Genomic DNA, 22,655 nt, shown 5'->3' on the forward strand with positions numbered 1-22,655 from the left:
TGCAAACCATTCAGTGAATCGATATTACTTTCGTAGCCGAAGGCCCACTCGCGTACCCTTGATGACTACACGACAGAAAGCTTTACGCCTCACCAGGGCCTGTCAACAGCGACGTTGGACTGTTGATAACTGGAAGTCTGTCACCTGGTCGGACGAGTCTCGTTTCAAATTGTACCCAGTGGATGGACGTATACGGGTATGGAACCAAGCTCATCAATCCATGGATCCTGCATCTCAGCAGGGGACTGATCAAGCTGATGGAGGCTCTGTAATGGTGTGGGATATGCGCAGTTGGAGTGATATGGGACCCCTCTTATATCTAGATACGACTCTGACAGATGACATGTGCGTAAGCATCCTCTGTGATCACCTGCATCCATACATGTCTACTGTGCATTCCTACGGACTTGGGCAATTCCAGCAGGACAGTGCGACGTCCCACACTTCCCGAATTGCTACAGAGTGGCTCAAGGAACACTCTTCTGGGTTTAAACACTTCCGTTGGCCACCAAACTCCCCAGACATGAACATTATTGAGCATCTCTATAACGCCTTGCAACGTGGTGTTCAAAAGAGATTCCCACCCTTTCGTACTTAACCGATTTATGGACGCCCTGCATGATTCATGGTGTCACTTCCCTCCAGCATAATTTCAGACATTAGTCGAGTCCATGCCTCTACGTGTTGTGATACTTGTGCGTGCTCACGGGGCCCTACACGCTATTAGGCAGGTGTACCAATTTCTTTGTATAGATTCATTGTATAGATTGAACTGCAGGAATATTTATCATGTCTCACAAATGCACCAAAATGTCAGTAAAATTAACCCAGAAGTAGAAAGACGTATGTCTCATGCTGCACTTCCCAGGAAGTATAATGAGATTAGTGTTATTATGTGTCATGACATGAATAAACAAAAGCTATTCCAGAAAATGTTCAACATGTGAAATGTGACCCTAACCTCTCGATTTTTTTTTCGTGCATACCTCTATTGCATTTTCATGTGGGACTTGTTTGATCCTGTATGTTCGCTTGTACATCAGGAAGAATTTGCTGGAGATGTGATGTGCTGTAATTAGTACCTTCTGTCCTACTTCAAACTATTTTATCTTTAGCATTATGGAATTTTTGACGTTTTTCTGCTGCATCCTTTATATCAGTGACAGCTATTTCAGTAACACCCTTGTGCCATTTTTGTCACATGAGGAAACTGTCCTAATTCTTATATTTTATGAGAGGGTTCCTTGTTTTTTTAAGTCCAGAATGGATGGTAAATATGTGGAGTCATGAGGTAAATCATTTAATATTGCTTGAAATGAGGAGATATATTAGTCCCAGTTCCTATGTTGTTTATGGCAGTACGGTCGACAACTTATTAATTTCTTCCATAATCCCCATTGTCAGCCCGTCTCAATGTCTTCTTATTATAGAGTGAGACCTTGGTGGAAGAATCATCACGATAAATTTTTGCATTTTTCAAAGTGGCATCATACAGAAAACAAAGTCGATTAACTTCCTCGTCTTGACTACTAAGCCAGTCCTCAAACTTTAACGTAACTTGTTCACATGAGACTGTGAGATTAATCTCAGCATTTTTGAAATTCATAACAGCATCCTACTGATTAAGGAAATGAACACCAAGAATTACTTGTGTATTATGAAACTGCACAACTTGAAAGTTGGTGCCAAAAGAATGACGTTGACAACTATACTCAATGAATCTCTCGTTTTTAACATCAAGACTTTCTTTAGATTGCACCTAGGATTTTAGTCTTTCTCGGCGGTAGTGTGCGGCAGAAAATATTTTTATTGAACTTGCACGCAGTCTCGCTGATAACAGATACCGCGCTACCTGAATCAAATACAACAGTAACACTGTGGTTGACAATTTTGATTGTAATAACAGGATGAGCAAGTGGTTTAGTTTGTGTTTTCTTTTCTTCTAATAGGGTGCCCGTAACGTCCTCAAAGTCCACGAAATTTGCTATGGCAGCGGACGGTTCTTTTGAATAACTGTTTTCGCCTGCTGCCGGAGTTACAAGTCATTGTTTGCCTCTCTTGGCGCTCTGGTTATCGTTTGGCTTGGGATTGCGCACTTCAACGATCTCAGCTTCCCTCTCTTGGGTGAACTGCCCTGAATTTTTCCGCTATTGTATATTCTGTTGTTGGAATTGGCCCGACCTAAAGTTTGAACCGTTTTGTTTGTGCCAGGAGTTACCTTTGAATGATTATGTCGCTGACTGCCTACATGCCTGTAACTGTTGTGTTGTCATTATGCTTATTAGATTTACCGTACTGATTTTTGTTTTGATTAAAATGCTGGTGGTTATGACGCTGAAAACTTTGACGATTTTGGTAGCTGTTCTGTTGCCAGATATCCTTGTTATACAGGTGGTGTTGTCGATAGTGTCCGAAATTTCATTTGTTGTGAAAACTACCGTATGACCCGTAGTTTCTGCTATGATTACGAGAAAACACAGGTGTCATACGTGTCAAACGTTTCTGCTGCTTCTTTGGCAGTCAGTTTACTGTCACCGTCAAGCTGTAATTCTTCTAATAAACAAATCCCTCAACAATGCCTTTACATCTGGTTGCAGTGATAATTTGGCGTAATTGTGCTGGTAATTTTATTAAACAAATTCTGATCAATTAAGGTGGGGCTGAGTAGGTTGTAAAGGTATCTGTTGCGTGTGGTTATATCTTCAACGTACTGTGTAGGGGTGGAAAAATCTGGATTGTTCGAAGTTTTGCTACATGATTATGCTGTGTTAAATATGATCCTGTTTTTCTGGTGACCAGTACACTAAGAGGAAAGCGTTGTAAAAATCTTGCTCAGAACGATATTCGCTAATAAGTGCTTGCATTCTTACAGCAGGTTCGTTTTCAGGAAAACTGCACGTCCCAAAGGCCAAGTAGGTGGAATAGCATAATAAAACGGCTTCAGCCAAGCTTGGATACGTAATTCGTCTTTATAATAACGTAATGTTTTAAATTTGCGTACTGGTAAGTGTTTATAGTCGAAAGTTTCCTCGCGTCTTGGTGCGCCGAAATTTTGACTCCGCCTAGCCCTACGCTCACTGTGATGCTGTGGCGTACTATAAGGCATAAATTGCTGTTTCCCAAGACGCCAGATATGGTGACAGTTTCTGTATTCTCTATTGCTGGACTAGTGAAATCAATTTTAGATGCGTTTGGGCTGTGCCTGAAGTCGCCTGTTGTCTTCCTTCTGCTGTTCGTTAACCTTATCTTGTTTTCCTTTGAAGTGTTTAAGTGACTGATATTTACTGTTTCCAAAAAATACACTGGTGTCGTATGAACGGAATCATTGTGAGTTGGTGGACAAATTTGGCACTTTATTTGCTAATCCCTTCTACTTGCTCTGTTATTTCAATTAAACATCAATTTGTGTACCTGTCAACGTTTGCAAACTCTCTACTTGGGCAGTTACCTTGTCGACCTTTCCTGAAGTTGCGTGATGCGTTGCTGTACTTGCTTTAGCATTTCATTAAGTACAAGGCCTGTATTTTGATAAGATTCTCATCGTATTTCATCTTTTGCCTGTTCTTAATTTGCTCGACTACCGTCTCTAATATTTGCATGCGATCGATTACATTTCGTAATTCAGTTTTAAGCTCGTTTCTTTATTTCTTCCGACATTGTTTCTAGCTTCTCTTTGGGCATTGTTTCAACTATTAACCTAATGAGTCAAAACCTGTAATGGTTCCTTCCCTAATTTCGTCTAATTTTTCAAATTTTCGCTCGGGATGTGAGAACATACTCTGAAACATCGATATCATATTTGGACTACCATCTGCATGTACTAAATTTGTGTAAGGATTTGTACCTGAAATGGATCCCGGAAATTTCATATTACTTAATTCTTGGCGGGCACCATATAGCGGAGATGCTGAGTCGCGATAGGTACAATATAAAGATTCACACAATCATTATGGTCTTTGTCAGCAGTAGACACGCATGAGATGTGTGTGCAAGTTGCGCTTGCGTGAGTGTGTGTGCACGTGTGTGTATGTGTGTCTACTGCTGACAAATGCCTTAATGGCCGATAGCTATGATTGGCTCAGCATCTCCGCTATATGGTGAGTAGCAACTTTCCTTCTCTAGTATTGTTACATTCCATCCTGGATTTTCCATTGTTTAATTCTTGGCGGATTCGATCACTGCTGATTTACATTACGTGTGGTTGAACTTTCACGTGAACTCATTCTACTGTTATTATCTGATTCACAAGTTACGTCAGAAACGAGAGATTGCTGAATGATATTAACTTTCCGCGGTTATAGCGTCACTTTGTTGCATAAGCACGTTCGGTGAGTTCTGCTGCGATTTGTGTTTCTGGCGTCCATTGTTGAGGTTTGAAGACTACCAGACCCTTCTGCTGCTCAAAAAAAGTATCGACAAACGTTTGACTGCTACCATACGCATCGGAAAATGAAACTGAATCTCAATTAGTTGGTTCTTAATTACGATACAAAAACCGAAAATAAATTGCACCAGACCCTGTAAACACAAAAACGTGTCTATGAAAGCACAAACTTCCTACCTTGCCCAAAAAGAAATAACTTTTCCTACATAATAGACACACGTATTATACGAACAGAATACGCATGAAGTAAATCGCAAGCTGAAAATGATTTACACGAATGTTTAAACACTGTACTACTTACTAGCTCTTGTGGTTTGCTGCTGCCAAGAAGGTAATTTAATATTCTAACTGCTTCAAAGAAAACCAGATGAATGTATCCCACGCAGGCTGTCGCCAAGTGTGAGTCGCCTTTACTTGGGTGAGTATTATCGTCAATACAAACCTGGCAATGTGAAAACCGATCTCATTCATAAACAAATAAATACGTAAACCAATAATTTCACGTTTTGTAGACTTGGTCACTGTGAATTGAAAAAACATAACTGCACCAAAAAAATAAACCAAACTGTACTGTCGACAAGTATAGGAGTATAATCTGAAACACACGAAAATTTCTGCACTGACATATGGCCTTGGTAAAATAAAGAAACTGACAGAACCTACATTGCACAAAGGAAACGAAACACTCACGTGTTATGAATCTCACCTGCAAAATGAGGTTATGCCAGTAGCAGCAACACAGAAATACTGAGTAACAGGTACGAAAATATAGCTAATAACTAACCTCAGTCGGTCCAGGGAAATTGGGTTCGTAATTTTGACACAAAATCCAATGAAACACATGACTCAGCCTTTAAGTTCTGAAATTTCAATCACGAAGGAACTGATCAAAAACAAATTTATAGACTATAAGGGTCAATTGTAGTGTCCGATTGAAATCGTCGGCTTTGACCAATGACGTAATGTGTGACGTTATTTTTTGTGTCGCAGATTGTAGTTATGAACGTAAAGTGATACAGTAAACGAAAAAATTCGCCTGCTGCGCACTGCAGGTTTCCACCAATCGATGCCAATGATTCTACGACTCCACAGCGCCGCCATCGCAGACACAGATACTGTTGCCTAACAACTGTTTCTCTGACAACGATTCTTCGAATATATCTATTTCCTTTACAAATATTAACACATTCAATAACATCATCAAAAAATAGCCATCTTAAAACGTTCCACTTAAAGTTGAAAATATGCTCCTTAAAAGCATTTGGACAATAATTTAAATTCTCCCTGCGTAAAAATTTTGACAGTGGTCAAAGAGAGAACAGTTACATGCACGAATTGCACAATGGTTCAGACAAAGTCAAGCAAAGAGGAAGCTCGCACTTAGCACACAAGCGTGCAATCTTTGCTTTTTTATTGGATGAACAGAATGAGCATCCGTTTCTGTTTGCATTGATCATTTCCTGATGCTGCTAGTTAAGTTTCAGAGCCGTGGCAATGCTCGTCTTGGATTTTGTGGGGAGTCTATGGTTATGACATATCTCTTACATCTACAGTTCACCCAGAATTCTAGTAAGTTATTTTCATAAATATAATATTTTTCAACTACAGCGTACTTTCATGATTTGCTGGATGTTTTAGCCCATTTCAACTAATTTTATCCAATAAATTGGTCTCTACATTAACTTCATGTTTATAAATCTCTTTGATACCTGACAGTTCGGAGTTTGTCATGACCACTCGTTATCACAAACTCTACTTCTTTGTCTGAAAATCCATTTTCTCAATTTCTTGTCAAAGATTATTATGCGCTAGTGTTGAATTTTCACAAATGTCTTATTCACAGCTGCACAATTCATCGTTCTGCGCCGCTCTAATGTGTCATATCGATTTCCAGGTACGCTATTTAAATTTGCTGTTACAAATACTCGAAAGAAATCGGTAAAACTGGAAAAACAGCAAAAATCAATAAACCGTATACCTACAGTCATGAGTCCAGTGGTCATGGATGTTCACCGATAGCGGAGTTAAGAACCAAGAGTGAAACAAATGCGTCACAGAACGCCGCTTTGGTTTTCTGCCGGACTGAGGAAGGTGTACCCCTTTATACTTTTTTTTACACACATTCAAAGATTCAGCATGGTTACAGAGGATCCACGACTACAGTCGATGGTTATGAACATTTCTAGTTACATGATATTGTACTGAGAGTTTATTAACTTACTGGTAACTTGTCCATGTTAGAACTTCTCCCTGTCATAGAGTACAAGTGCATATATTGCGTTGGTTTGAGGTCCACATAGTGGAGCGGAGTAACAAATTACTACTGATTGGTAATTGTACACAGAGTTGCAGAGGTGGTAGTGACGAGCGGTAGGTTGTGGTGAGTCGTAATGCGACGATTTGACGTTTTGAAAGTCCATAACATGACTCTAGTGGGCGCCTTTCTGAAAGCCACTGTTGGTGACGGTCCCAGCGACCAACGCAGCGCTCCTCAACAATACAATACATGGAGGTACAAATATAACGACCTTACAGCATCGTAAGGACACGTTGAGAGTTTGCTTTGGAAAACGCTAGAGGAAGTAATACTCCTATTGTGGAGCACTTGGCTGCTAGGTCTCGTGGGAAGCACAACACCACTGCGCGGAGCTCCTTCAGTACTTTGGCTCTGAGATCAATAACCGTTAGTCAGAGTGGTGAGTGGTGGATGTTTGCCGAGGCTCAGCCTGCAATGCAGTCACGCACACGCCGGCGACCACATCTTCGCCAATGACGCCTGCCAGTCCGGAATGTTCTAATCCCGCAAGTATAATTACGTACTCATCGCCCGAAATTAGTTTGACAATCAGAGACAGAAATAATGGTTACGTCTTCCAAAATCTGGATCCTATGGGCAATAAACTTCTGCTACTATATCCTAGAAGAATATTACATTTGAAATAGGTAATTTTCTCTCACTACGTGCAGAATCGTTACATGCTGTACACCGTCATTGCCAGTTTTGTACGTCACATTCTCACGTCTTCAAACCGCTCCAACTTCTGGTGGTACGGAGACCTGACAGTGGATGTCAGGCCCTCTTCTCCTTCCACATCATCGTGAACAAAAGACAACACCAGACTTAGAAATTACAAATGAGAAGTGGAGTATATTCCAGTAACAGATATGCCATTATGTTTGAGTCCAAATCAGTGACTAACACAGTGGTGCCGTCTCAAGATTTACAGTTCGTCAGCTACAGGGGTTCAATAAAAATATGGAAACAGCGAGAAATGAGCGCCTGTTATGGCTATAAAATAATGGGATTGACTCTGTCACAGAGTAAGTACATATGCGCCAAATATGAATAACCAATAGCTGTGAAAGTGAAGCCTTCTTAGTCGAAGGCAGTATCTCCGGTGCCCTAAGACAAATTAATGTTGGTGCGTTATTCGTTTGAGTAAGAGGTGTTATTTTGTTTTGCCGCAAAAATAATAAGTGTGACAGAAAGCAACGAATTGTAAGCCTTCACATGAAACGTGGAAAAATTGCTACTGAAACCTATCTTTTACTAAATGAAGTATATGGCGAAAACAGTTCATCACGAACGCGAATTTTGAGTGGTTCAAGCGTTTCCAAGACGGCCAAGAAAACGGTGAAGCTGGCTCACGCCAGGGACGACCTTCAACATCAAAAACCGATGAAAATATTGAGAAAGTCGGTAATCTGATTAGATCTGACTGTCGGCTGAGTATCCGATCGATTTCTGAAACAGAGAAATCGACAAAGAATGCGTGAGCCAAATTTTACGCAACCAAATTAACGCGGGAAAAGTGTGTGCGAATGTGGTGCCTAAAATTCTCACGATCGAACAAAAGGTGACTCGAAAGAATGTTTGTACTGATGCTACAAATAACACTGAAAATGATCTTTATTTCTTGGAAAGAGTGATAAAATTGGATGAATCCAGAAACTTATACACAGGAAGGACCTATCTTCACCGAGGGTAAAAAACGCATGAATGAGCAAATCAAGATTCAAAACAATGATGATTGTTTTCTTCGATAATCATGGAATTGTATATATTCACTGGATTCCTGAAGGTCACACCATCAATCAGGATTACTACGCGGAGATTTTTGCTCAATTTCGTCAGAAAATAAGAAAAAAAGGAAAGAACCCAATTGTGGAAGAAGAAGTCATGGATTTTGCATCAAGACAATGCAGCAGCTCATACCACTTGTCTGTCAAGAGGTTTCCAGAGAAGTAAAGCATCCCCTTGTTAGAGCATGCACCTTATTCGCCTGACCTAGCACTGTGTCACTTTTATCTATCCTCAAGATCAAAACTGGATTAAAAGGAACGAGATTTCAGTTCGCTGAAGCTGTAAGAGAAAAAGCAGTACTTGTCATCAAGGGCCTCACAGGGGAAGACATCCAGCACTGTATCCATCAATGGAAAATGCGCATTGAGCGCTGTATGTACATAGGATGGGAGTGTATTGAGGATGCGAACCCTTTCAGCACAAAAACAACAGGACTGGAGCTCCAGAAATTGGGAACTGGAAGGCTAATTGGAATTCGAAGACTACACACCAGTAATGAAAATGTCCGTAAGAGGAAAACGTGGGATCGAATACATAAAACCTTGACTATTCGACGAATGAGTCTTGTTTCACATTGTTTCCAACTTCTGGCCGAGTCTACGTCCGAAGAGTGAAACGTGGCGAGGATTCGGTCATGATTTGAGCAGCCATATCGTGATATTCCTTGGGCGTTATGGGTACTAGCACCATTGCCAATGATTATGTGACCATTTTGCCTGATCAGCGCCCAACTCGAGGCACAAAGTTTGCCTCCCAGTGGCGATGCCATATTCCAAGAAACAGGGCCCTGGTCACACAGCTTGCATCGTCCAAGAGTTGTCTTGCGAATATGAGGACGAATTCTTACATCTCTCCTGCTCACCACAGACTAAAGATATCAATATTATCAATTTTTGGTCTACTTTCGAAAGAAGTGTGCGTGTTCGCTATCCACCTTCATCATCGTTGCCTTTACTTGTCACTAGTTTGTAGGAAATGTGGTACAAGATGCCCCTGAATGCTACATACAAGCAGTCATTATGTAATTTATCCATTCTGAGAGGACTGGAAGCTGCTTCGAATGCCACTAGTTTTCCTATACCGTATTAATGCACGTTAATGTGTTGTGTTAGTGGTGTTTCCATATCTTTGTTCAACCCCAGTATAATCTTAAAGTATTTCCACTAATTAAATGCAATGCTCTGATGATTAAATATTATAATTTATGAGCAAAGGTGAAATGCTGAAGCAAAGGCTTCGATGCCACTGTAGTTGATGGCACTGATTGCTGAAAGTCATGGGGCTAAGAACGAACTTCGGTAGCTCATGTGTTAATTATGGCTGATATGGAAGATTATCATTGCGTCAAATGGATTTCATTACTAGGAAATGCTACTGGTTGAAGGTGGGTCACAACTAAAGAGTTAGGGTACACATAGAGAGGCTGTAGAACGTTATATAGCGCCCCCAGCTGTGCCACAATGCATTGTTATGCACCGTATCTTCGGAAGTCGTTCTATGGTTGTTTCGAAAGAGAAATTGTATGTGTGCGAGCTTGTAAGGTAACACGTTACGGAAATCATAACTAACGTTTGCGCGGCGTATTACTGCACACAGAAAAGCTATAAAGCTACAAATATATCGTATTTCAAGTGAATACTGTTTAAAGATGTTGTTTGTTACTGTTTTTGTACATCTGTGGTATAATCCAGTACATAAAGAACCTTCAAGTGTTTAACCTTATTTCAATACGTCAATTTATTACTTTACCCCAGGTTTCATACTTTGCTTACGATCTGTCATGTATCTGTAATGTGAACGACAGGTAACAAGGACAGGAACATGCACAAGGATTCTCGAGTTAAATAAACAAATACATAACAAGTCTCCAGTGAACTCCTTTATGTGCTAAACTTTGAGACTGCTCTCTTAATTATGGGTATCCAGCGATCACGCAATGAAATTCAACAGTATAAAATAAGCATTCAAAAGGAATGAAAAACACGTCTTTGTGTGACCATGTATTGTGCCAAAGACATATAATTATGTAACTGATTTTATTATCAATGCAATTTTTTTACAGAGATCAGTGTTATTCGCCTAACACCCATAAAAGACATCAGGCAGACAAATTGTGGACCCGAACAGTTCGTGAAAAAAGTAAACGTTTTCAGGGTAATATCATTAATGGAGTCTCAAATGTTTCAGAGGTACTTCCTGTTTTTTTTACGAATGAATCGATGCTCCATACAAACGAAGAAGTGAAATGAGTTGTGGTTGCTGAATATACAGCAATAAGTTCATGACGATTTGAATTAAAGCTAGGTGTTGTGTTGGAGAATGATATTTGACGTATCAGAACTTGCGTATCAGAACTTGCGCCGAGCTGAAAGTGGAAAGCAAGATGGCCAAAACATACAGTAATTAGCGTATTGTTTTATGACTGCCAGTCGCATGGCCATCCTGGAGGTAGTTCTGGCACGGTAATCCATGTATCATCGTGTACCTTGATTTGTAGAATACCGCTGCCACAAAATTACTATGAGCAATAATCTGTTGATTGTAGGGGCCACCGGCCACTGTCGTGGATTATAACAGCGTATAGACGGATATATTTTATTTTTCTTTTGAGTCGTTAGTCTTACCACTGGTTTGATGTGGTGCGTGACTAATTCCTCTTTGTGTCCGTCTCTTCATCTGAGAGCAGCATTTATACCTGATATCTTCCGTTCTTTGTCGGACGCACTGCAGTTATTGTCTGCCACTACAGTTTGTGGCTTCTAGAGCTTCCTTTAGTCCCTTTGTTTTAACACATATCCTTTCATCCTTCCCCTTGTTTTTGCCAGTGCTTCCGTATTCGTATATTCACAGAAATTTCTTCCACAAGTTAAGGCCTACGTCTGAGATTACTGGATTTATTTTGATCAGAAAAGCGCTATTTGGCTGCACTAGTCTCTTTTTCATGTCCTTCTTGCTTCGTATGTCACGTATTACTTTGCTTTCAAAATTGCAGAATTTGTCTGCTTCATAATCACCAATTTTTTCGTTAAGGTTATTGCTAAAACAACAAAAATAAACATTACGGACACAGAGCGAACGACACACACAGCGGTTCATTCAACTACACACAGAAGGGAAATTGTGACAATCACAATATGCCATTGAAGCATAATAACATGAGACACGTCCAATGGGGCAATCAATCGGCCGTTCCATGGACGGCATCTGAAAACGTAATAAAGACAGCAGGGCAATACATGCCACCTCAGATGACAAATAAAACTGAAAATAGGCCGTGTAAACAAGACTGTGAATGGGCGGCTCGGAACTATGAGTGGTACTTGTAGAGCAAGGAAATAATGACTGGACAACTGTTTTAACAAACAGAGCCACAGAGCCAGCCTCTTTGCACCTGCCGGAAGTGGCTAGTCGTAAAGAGAAAGGCGAAACATCATTAGAAGTAAGAGTGCTATGATCCAACGATGAGATGGACATTCTAGAAGAATTATTAGAAAGTCAGAGTGGGCATAGAATAAAACCTACTGAAATGGTACAAGCAGTGGTCAAAGATCCAACAAATAACGAACCTGTAAATATTCTGTTCAATATTGAAGCGGCTTTTAGTGTCACGAGCGTTCGTCTGTTTAAACATTTGAATAGTAAGCAAAAATTACCTGTGTTGCCAGTTTCAAACTGTACGCTGTCAGGTGCGTTGAGCTCTCATTCCGTTCCTGTGAAGTCTCAGGTCCAGGTAGAAGTGGCTGGCAAGAGGAAAGATTATTAAGCACCTTCTTGTTAGCTCCTACACAATCTTATCCATGCATCTGGGGTTGGGATTTTCACAGGGATAAAATTGCAGTAATTGACCTCTTGAAAGAAGTAAGCGCCGTTCCCAATGACGTGCGAATTATTCTTTGGAACCTGGTGAGGGAACTGGAACTGCACTGCAAATTCTGCCGGAGAATAAAGACTAATTGTTTAGATACTAACATATTGTATTTAAATGACAACTGTGGACTAAGTAGTTTACCAGCAGACAAGTCATCGGATGTTGAAAACATTATTCAGAATAAAGCAGTCGAATCTCAATATGAAACTGAAGTAGAGCGGAATGAATTAGCTAGCAAGTTAAAGGAATATCTGGAAGTCTTCGATCAGAAACTTGGTATGATCAAGGATTATGTTTATGCGTCGGATGTCTGTTCACATCTTGCTTATTGTAAAGCCTCTTACTCCATTCCGTGGGCCAAGAAGGAAAGGTCACAAAGGAGATCAGGAAAATGTTAGAATGGGGCATTATCAAACCACATAATTCACCGTATATTAGTCCCTTTAGCAGTAGGGAAATCTGACGGGAGTATTCACCTCATATTAGATGCAAAGGATATAAATAAAATTATTAACATGTGCAGACTTGTCAAGAGGTAAGACCTGTTAACTACAGCACTAAGTTAGTACTACACCCAATAGTTCCATCAGAACTTTTAGCGATCGTTTCTTGTGATGTGATCGAGTTACTTCCGACTGCACAATGTAGATTTAAATACGTAATTGCCTTTTATGACTTGTTTTCAAAATAAGTTAAAATGTACCCAATAAGATCTACTAACGTTAAGCCTGTGTTGAACCACTTACTTAAAGGCTATATACATAAGGTTGGTTCTATCAGATATGGCATCATATTAACCAGCAAGGCTTGGAAGGAGTGTATGTTAAAATTAGACATAAAGCGTACCTTGATATCACCATATTATGCAGAATCGTCGCCAGCTGAACGCCTATTGAGAGACTTTAACCGATTTATTCGTTCCTATGTTGCAACGCAACAATATAAGTGGTTAGAGTACGTGTCGGTCTTTGAAGATTTTCACAATAACATGCCACACTCATCAACCAGGAATACTCCAGCGGAGATAATATACAACTAGCCGGAATATAATGAGTAGATTAAACCTTCTTTACCGATCTTGGTTGAACCAAACAAATATAGTAAGTCGTTGTTGGACGACGTATGTGAACCACTAAAGCATCCTGTGCAATTAAGGAAGGCCAAATTCGATCGTAAATTGGGCCGAACTGTGATATATACCATAGGATCTTAATAGGTTAAGCGAGAAATAGCAACACGTTTACGCCAGACCATACCGGATCATTCACATTCCTCGTGAGGGAAGCCTTTGTTAGCTAATGAAGATAATGGGGACCAAACAAGGGCTTGTTTCCATACAAAGATTTGAAAAAAAAAATTATGGATGAAACCTTTAGCGACAGTTAATGCAATACTGACTGTGAAGCTTTACCCAAGTAGATTTTTATAGTTTAATAATATTACGATTTATAGTTTTAATAATGTTCTGAAGTTAGTGGATATAAGTGTATTTTTTGTTTAATAGTATAGTGATTAGTACAATTTGTTAATACTTGGTTCTATGATTGTTTGAGTGTCTCACATGTAACCTTTAGGGAACGGAAACCTTAGATTAAGGAAAAGCACAATGAGTTATCGAATTTATTTGCATAAAAAAATTGGCGCGCTGCTTATTGTCCAGTGAAGTGACAATTATTTCAATAGAGTTGTGTCCGGAAATGAATAGGATAGAATCTCGACATAACCATCTGGAAGTGAAGTAACGGAGAAAAAAATTCAATAGGATTGTGCCCGAAACTGAATAGGACAGAATCTCAGCACCAACTGCGGCAATGAAAGTGATTTGACCATTACAGAATAACTGTGAAACAATGTAATATCGTATGTGCAAACAGTTAGTGTCTGACACCAATGGGAAAATGAATGCTGTGCACTATTAGAGAGACAGAAGTGCTGCATACGTTAGTCAACAAGAATATTGGTTGCTGGGGATAAAATTTAATGACTGACATTGATGGAAATTATATTTAGTCGTACATGTCATGTCTATATGCGATCTTTATGTCCTATAATTGTCATTCTGGGGCATGTGTAGAGACATCTTACCCATAATTGAGGCTGCTGAGGTATTGCCGCTGTTATCTCATGTTGCGACTCATCTTTTCCTTGCACGGCTCCAAAAACGTTAACTGCGGGCTACGAGACATCCCATGACGTAGGCGGAGGGCGTCGACATCGGGAATTCACTCGCCTTGCAACCTAGAGCCGGAGCAAGAACAAGCAAACAAAATAGATTCGCCTGAAGTTCATAACTCTAAGACATTATACAAGAAGCGAGCTGTCCGTTGATGTCAACCCGAAATTCTGATCGTCATTTTATCAAGAACATTACGGAGGTCTACAAACAGAATCAGTATAAATGAGAAGAAGAATTTGGAGGAGAAAAAGAACCTACCGCAGAAGGTCGGGAGGTGTAGGCAATCCGCAGACCGCAATACGAAGCTTAACACTAGAGATGAAGAGTCGGCAAATGGAAACTGAAGAGAAATAAAAATCTAAAATTACCCATACTCCCCATGTCCCACTGTTACAACCACACAGATGGCCTACAGAAACCAAACGATCACTCTGTGCGGTCGCTCAGGTGCGGCGAAATGAATGGACACAAGACTACAATCAAGTCTCTAGTTTGTTAATGAAATATTTAAGACCATACGTAGATTGGAACGTGTAATTAGTATAAGCTTAACCTATTCAGTATAGATATTAAATATTTAATTAATGTTAGGAAAAATGGAAATATTTAAGATTTAGATAATGCTTTGAAATATTTAAGTTAGTGTGTAATAAAGAATCTAAGAAACATTTAAATCCCTAGTCAAAGCCAAACATAGTTAAAGAAGAGCCTCAACTGCCTAAGAGAAAATCTGAATGGGCGTAATGTTAGTATATCTCGCGGCTACCTTCAATCATGATAATTGAAATAAATTAGTCATCGTTGGGTGGCTGTGTAACCCTTCGATACATATCTGGTCTTTCATGAAATTAAAATTTAGTCCAACTGGCCGTGAACAATTCCCACATTTCATATACCTAATATTACAAATTTTCGTTTCAAAGCAGAAAAATTAAATAAAAGAATAATAAGAGCAAATGGAATACATTCAAAGCAGCAAGGAGCTTTATTGAAAGAGTTTATAACGAACGTCCGTTTTGTTTCATAACTATTACATAAATACAATGCACATATTGGTAACGTCTCTAGCGTCTGTGCGTCTTTAGCGTCTGGGTGTCTTTGGCGCCTGGGAGTGTTTAGCGTTTGAGATATTAGTGGCTGAGCTTTTAGCGTTGGAGTCGTAAATATTCGTGTCTCTTAAGTTCATACGCCACTGCGTTACATAGGTAAACTCGTTGGAGGCCGGGCTCGTTAAAAGCAAATTTCTTTGACTTTCGATTGTAGATCCTGTTCGAACGTTTATTGTCTGGCTTAAATATGACCATTCGTCGTAGTGAATCATGCCAAAGAATATGTCTTTCTAAAAACCAAGTTAAGCGAAAACTGTAGTGTCCTACGATTTTGAACAGAGTATCACGAAAAGTGACCGTATGTTGGATTCTCTCTGGACAATAATAATAGTTTATTCCATAGTAATATTAAAGAGAATAACGGAGAAAACATTCTGATGTGTTAAATGAAGCCTGTGGCTTTTGAAGGAATTAATTCGGTGGTGCACATGTGCTACGCAAAATCAAAGATATCATTTCATTTTGAAACACAAATCGGCTGCCTACTAACTGTTATTGAGCATCTCTGGCGACAACCGCTAGCAACGCAGCTAGCCAATGGCAATAAGTTTAATTTAAACTTATTGATCAACAAATATTGACCGAAATTACAGATAGTGTTGTGTCTGTACTGGCTGGGTATAGAAAAAGGACAAACATATTCACTGATCGTGGAAGTGCCAGCAGGCAGCAGTAGGAGTCGTCACACTGCGATGAATTAGGGCCTGTCATACATCTGCCATTGTCTCTCGTCGTGAAAAGGCATACCTGGATTCGTTTATTCGGCTACAGTGGCTTGCGGAAGACATGTACCCTCAAAACGAGAAAGCACCATGCTTTCGTATTGTGTCAGAAAAGTTAAAAAACCCACCGTCAAAGTAAGGATACTTGTGTAAGACTTTAAGTTAGATGATTTCAGCAAGGGCTACCAAGCGCCTCCGACGCAGCGTCCATCAACATCCGTGAGCTTGGGGTGACTTATAGGTCATATATCGTCCCCCAACTTGTTCATTGTCTCATAGAGGGGGCGCCAGTTCCCTTTTGGACAAGTGACTCTACAGCAGATGCTGCGGATGGCATGAGCAGCCCTCAAATTGTTTGTTGATGATGCTATTATTCACCTCTTTTAACTTCATCAGATGATCAAAACTGATTGCAAAATGAATTATAAAAGGTATATGTATTGTGAGAAAGGTGACAATCGAATCAAGTAGTGAAAGAGGTGAACCACCCTCATAAGTATTAACAGGAATCCGCCAAATTTCGGTTACATGTTAAGACACACAAAAATTAAGTTTTAAAATGTTTGCCAGATATGGACGGGGTGAAATATTATATTATCATCAGGCGTTCACAAAAATGGTAATGTTGAACGACTGTATCCGATTTAACAAAAAATGTTTACAAACCGCAGTCATCCCTACGTACTTGAAAATGATCTACAATTTAAATCGGCCAATTGCACAGAAAATAAAAAGAATTCCGCTACTTGGACCACGTTGACATTCTCATAACACGTTGAGGCTGTGGACTTCCACAAGAACAAAATTTTACAGATATATACGTTGTGAATTCAGCTAAGTATTCAGGGATTACAACTACGAATAACTTAAATTGGGACCACCAGATGGATAACATTGTGGGGAAAGTGAACCAAAGACGGTCGTTTATTGCCCGAACACTTAAAAAATGCCAGTCTACAAAAGAGACTGCCTACACTACACTCTCCTGGGCTGCTGTTGCACGGTGTGGGATCTGCATGAGATTGACGGAGGACACTGAAAAAAGTTCAAAGAAGGGCAAAAGTTTTCTATTATAACGAAACATGGATGAGAGCTCCACAGATATGATATGCAAATTGAGGTGACACTCCTTAAAAAAGGCGTTTTTGGTTAGGGCAGGACCTTCTCATGTAATTTCAATCACCAACTTTCTCCTCCGAATGCTAAAATATTTTGTTGGCGTCTACCTATACACGGAGAGATGATCGTGATAATAAAATAACAGAAATCAGACCTAGCTATAAAAGATTTAAGTGTTCCATTATCTCACGCGCAGTTCTAGATTGGAACGGTAGAGAGATAGCGTGAAAGTGGTTCAATGATCCTACATCCGGGTACTTAATTTTAAATAGTAGAGTAATCATGTAGATGTAGATAGAGATGTGTAGAACTAAAGAACAGAGATTTGTAAATACTTAGTAATAAGAAAGACGCCGCCTATTCGCGCCATGACGTACACACCATTCGCTGACTAACAAAAGTTTTATGAAAAGTTTCAGACAACAGGTAATAAAGTTCAAAAGCTGTGAGTGAGTGTAATAACAGTAGTACCAACAACTCAAGCAGAATAAAAAATGTTTCCGGAGACTCCTGAAAACGCTGCCGTTAACGTGTGTTATGTTGCTGCTGTTTTGAACTGAGATAGATAAATGTTCCGCTATCGCAGATCTGCTGACTCAGGCCACACACTGATAACCAGTCGATGTGTTTTCCTTGCCGATGTCTCTGTCTGCCCCTCTCTGTCTCGCAGTCTGAAATGCTCAGTCATTCGTATAATCAACGTTTGGAACAGACGGAACTGTTAATCACTTCACTTCAGTTCGTTCGATAATGCGTAGACATGCACATGGAACAAATATCCACTACACACACACACACACACACACACACACACACACACACACACACACACACACACACATTATTCGATTTAGGCTAGGGCGTTACACTAATTATTACATTTCCAATCCGCCTTTCCCCACCAAGGCATGTGGAGAGTTTCCCTTGCTTGTAACTCGAATGCCGGGACTGGTAAGCCCTCAATTTAATCCCAGTTAGGATGTCCCATGTGCACCATTATTAGCTTGTCTCATAAGTGGCTAATATAACTGCGACTCTTTAATGGGCCAGATTTAGAATTTGGAGTGAAGAATGAAAAGATTAAAAAAAAACTCCTATCCTATCGTTGAAAAATGTGCCAATAGGTGTAATCAAATTCATCAATAATAGTGTAATGACACTTCTTCTTTTCAGGTATTAAGCGAAGTTGCCGGTTACGGTATCCACCGTTTTCGGAATCATCCTCTGCCTCTCCTTCCTTTACAGTTATAATTTCTAGCCTTTAAATGTAGAGAAGTGTGGAAACTAATAGTTTTTTTTAAATTTAACATGAGTATCTCTCCTAGTTTTTTTTTTAAACTGTCTGATGATCGTTTCACATTCCCTTCTGAATTTACTACTTTAATTTCTGTATCTTTCGTGTATACATATGTCAGCCCACATCCTAGGTAACTGAAGTGGTCTACTTGCTCTAAAATCTTATGATCTATCTCTGTTTTGCTTATATGTGCTCTTTCCCCACGAAGGCTATTGTCTTAGTTTTTCTGTTGAGATTTCCAGGTCACATTTTGCACTTATTTGTTTCAGTAAGTAAATTCCTTTCTGTTGTTGCTCTTCTTTATCTCCTAGCATCACTGCGCCATCAGTATCTAGTCGATTATTTACAAGAATCGTGCTGTCTAGCTATATACCTCGTTGACATTCTGATTTCAATACATGCATTATTTGAGGGGCTCGGCTGTAAACAATGGTACGGGACAGTCTGTGAGAAACAGAGATATTAACCGTAAAATATCAGCGAAGGCATGTTTCATTCATATTAGTAAAAAGCTCCATGAAAATCCGACTGATGGCACCACTTTGTCAACTTTCAGATTTTCGCTGTTGTCAGCTTTTTCGATTCGTGTGCAAGTAAGGTAAGTGCCTAAAACACGGTGGCAAGTGAGAGTGAAGTGTCCAGTCTTTGTGTGAAAAACATGCTTATCAGTGAGTTTTTGTACCTGGATACTTATGACTCTGATAAAGACCAGGAATGCGTTCCTGAAGATGAAAGCACCGCCAGAGGAGTAGATAATCAGGTAAATATGAGCATTTATTTCTGCAACTAAACAGTGTTACGTTGCGTCCCTTAGCAGTATTTACATGACTTTACTTGACAATGTGATGCTAATAATGTTAAGGGATATCTTTAACACTACTTACTTGCCGTAGTAAGAAGTCCAGATTAGTTTTCTATGAAGTATTACGGTTTTTGTAAATGCAGCTATATGTTAATACCTAATCTTTTAACAGCAATCGGTATTATGGAGATACGATGTAGTTTCTCTGTTCCACATGCTTACCGTTTTCAAGATTTTTTTTTCTAGAGAGTGTGTGTGTGGTAGAACGTCAGAGCATATGTTACATAATGGCAACTACAATGAATGTATAGTTTTAGACGTTTCATTATTCTTAGAACTGTGCAGAATGTTAAACTTATGAGTTTGATTTTTTTGTAGGTTCAGAGGCTTCTTGGAGGTAGATGTTCCTCCGAAGATACATACAGTAGCGACGATTATATTATGAAGCAGACACTAAACATGGTTTAACGATCATCAGAGCATACGGAAAGGACGAAAGAGGCTAAAACGTGCCAGTGTGCGAGAGCAGATCAAGAAATGAATGAAGGAAAGCAGTATACGAAATACAGAGTTAAGGGTACTGTTGTTGGAGAAAAATGGTTAGGCCAGCCATGCAAATGCCCTAAAAATTGTTTCCATCTCACTAACGAAGTAGAGAAACAAACAATATTCCGAAATTTCTGGTAAATGAATTGCAATGACGCTCAAAATGCTCACTTCCAAGGTTGTTTACGATCAAAAACTGCTGTCCGAAAGAAGACAAAACAGGAGATATCTAGACGCAGTCAAACAATTCTATATACAGTAAAAACTGCCGGAAAGGATGTCATTGTTTGCAAATTTGCATTTCTTATCGTTCATGGACGTTAGAAAAATAGAGGGTGTATGGAGAACATCGTGAAACGATTGAAAGATGGTTTCACACTACTTCTTATGGCAGAGATGAGCATACCAGTCATCCTAGAAAATATTGAGAGGATTTCATCAACGGTGTGAAAGCATTTGTTGACATACTTCCAAAGTATAGAAGTCACTACACTCGAAAAGATCCATCGCGAGAGTACTGAAGTATCGAATATTCCATGCAGCTCTGTTATGACAAGTACGTCGAGGAATGTCCGTTGGCAGGCAAAAGTTCTGCTTCTATAGACAAATTTCGACGCATATTTACCGAAGAACTCCACATAAGTTTCAAGAGCCCTAAAATGGACACCTGTCAACAGTGTGATTCAATTTATGTATAAATCAAGCATACTGAGAACTATGAAAACGAAACTGAAATACATTCATTCGGAATAAAGCAGGAGATTCACCATCGAAAAGCAGAAGCTGGGCAATCTGCAATACGTGAAGCAATGAAAGTAGCAAAACAAAAATGTTCATGTAATCACGTTCGATTTGCAACAGACACTACCCTAACCTTACAGGCCATTTGTTGTCTCCCATGAACATCATTATCGATATTACAAACAAATCTGTCCCACTCTTCTTGGTGTGCTTTTCTTATTACAATTTAGCGATACTTCTTTTCTCCTTATATGATTGCTTACGTTCAGCTGAGGGGATGCTTATGTACATTATATAAGCATCCGATTTCTCTTTGACACCGTTCTTTGTATCCTCATTAAATCTTAGGGCCCTTTCTTTTCCTTTTTACCGAGAGCTTCTCCAGCTACTGTGTGTATCACATTCTTTAGATTTTACCATTCTTCTTCCATATTATTTTAAGTTTGTAAGTTTTCTAACTCTTCGTCTGCTTTTTTAAATATGTTTGATGCTGTCCTCTTCGAGCAAGTACATTTTAAAGCGCTCTGACATCCTTGGTTATTTACTCGAATTTTGTTTTGGTATTTTCTTCCATTTATCAAATAGATCTATTCTGGAGATTACTAGAAATGATTTGTTCCTATATTCTGTCCTCTATGAACTATTGTGTCCCTTATTTGACCAACTAGCTTCTCATTTACTAAAATGTAGTCAGTTATTGTGTAGGTTGCTCTGTATATTTGTTTCTGTCTGCAGTATAGGCCAAATTTACAGAACCTAATGTGAAATGAACTGAATACAGCATGACTTTGTATTAAATGCGCAACAAAAGTAAAACAGTTATCTGGCCGCTATCTAAATTTCCACTTACCTCGTGTCGTGACAACATTGTTGCAGATTACTCGGAAGTGTAACACCAAACAGCAAGCAGGCAGCCTCTAAGTTAGATTTTATTGTTTCTAAACACATGTTCCAACTATTGAATGTTATAATGCGTAATGACATACAGAGGAGTGAGTGGAATAACTAAGAGTGAAATATATATTCAAAAAGACAGAGAAAAGCTTCGCGTGATCTTCAGACATGAACAATACTATGAATAACAAGGTTAACAATGGTTTAACAAAAGGTACAAAATAAAATAGAACTTCTATAAAAATCAAACAGCTCAATCAATTAATATGCAAATCCATGACTCAGGCAAGTGGGGAGGTCATTCTCTAAGTTCTGGGCAAGTTAACTGACGTCCCTAGGTGTGCACTGCTGCAGTCTTACCTCAAATTTCTTCTCTTCAAAAATAGTACTCTGTTCAAAATTTTTATTCTTTCAATTTTTGAATATGTCCATTATACTCATCCTTTTTCACTAATATATACAATCACAAATCGACACAGCGCTACTGAATATGTCCATCATCTGCCAGACTTCAACAAGAATGTTTCAGACTGCACAGAGGCAAAGACGGTCCCACGAAAAGACCAAATACTGTTTCACAAGCTGCGATATAGTCGCGAATACCAACAGCAATCCAGGTTCTGTCATTTTTTTTAAAAATTCCAGTCTTTGATCACAATATAAAGTCCTTCGTTGACGACCAGTTTCAGTTAGTAAACACTACCTTCAGATCTACTATATAAAAAATATACAATTAGTGGGCAGTCTATCTTTCAAAACAATACAGTATCCTATATAACAATATTTCTCATATAAACTGGGAATGTACAGATAAAATAAGGTAAAGCATACCCGCTCACAACATGTTGCAATATGATAAAGCCGTAATGGCATCGTCAAAACTTACACATACACTCACCAAATATGGCTCAGT

This window comes from Schistocerca gregaria, chromosome 7 (genome assembly GCF_023897955.1).
Source record: "Schistocerca gregaria isolate iqSchGreg1 chromosome 7, iqSchGreg1.2, whole genome shotgun sequence".
In the NCBI taxonomy this organism is placed as follows: domain Eukaryota; kingdom Metazoa; phylum Arthropoda; class Insecta; order Orthoptera; family Acrididae; genus Schistocerca; species Schistocerca gregaria.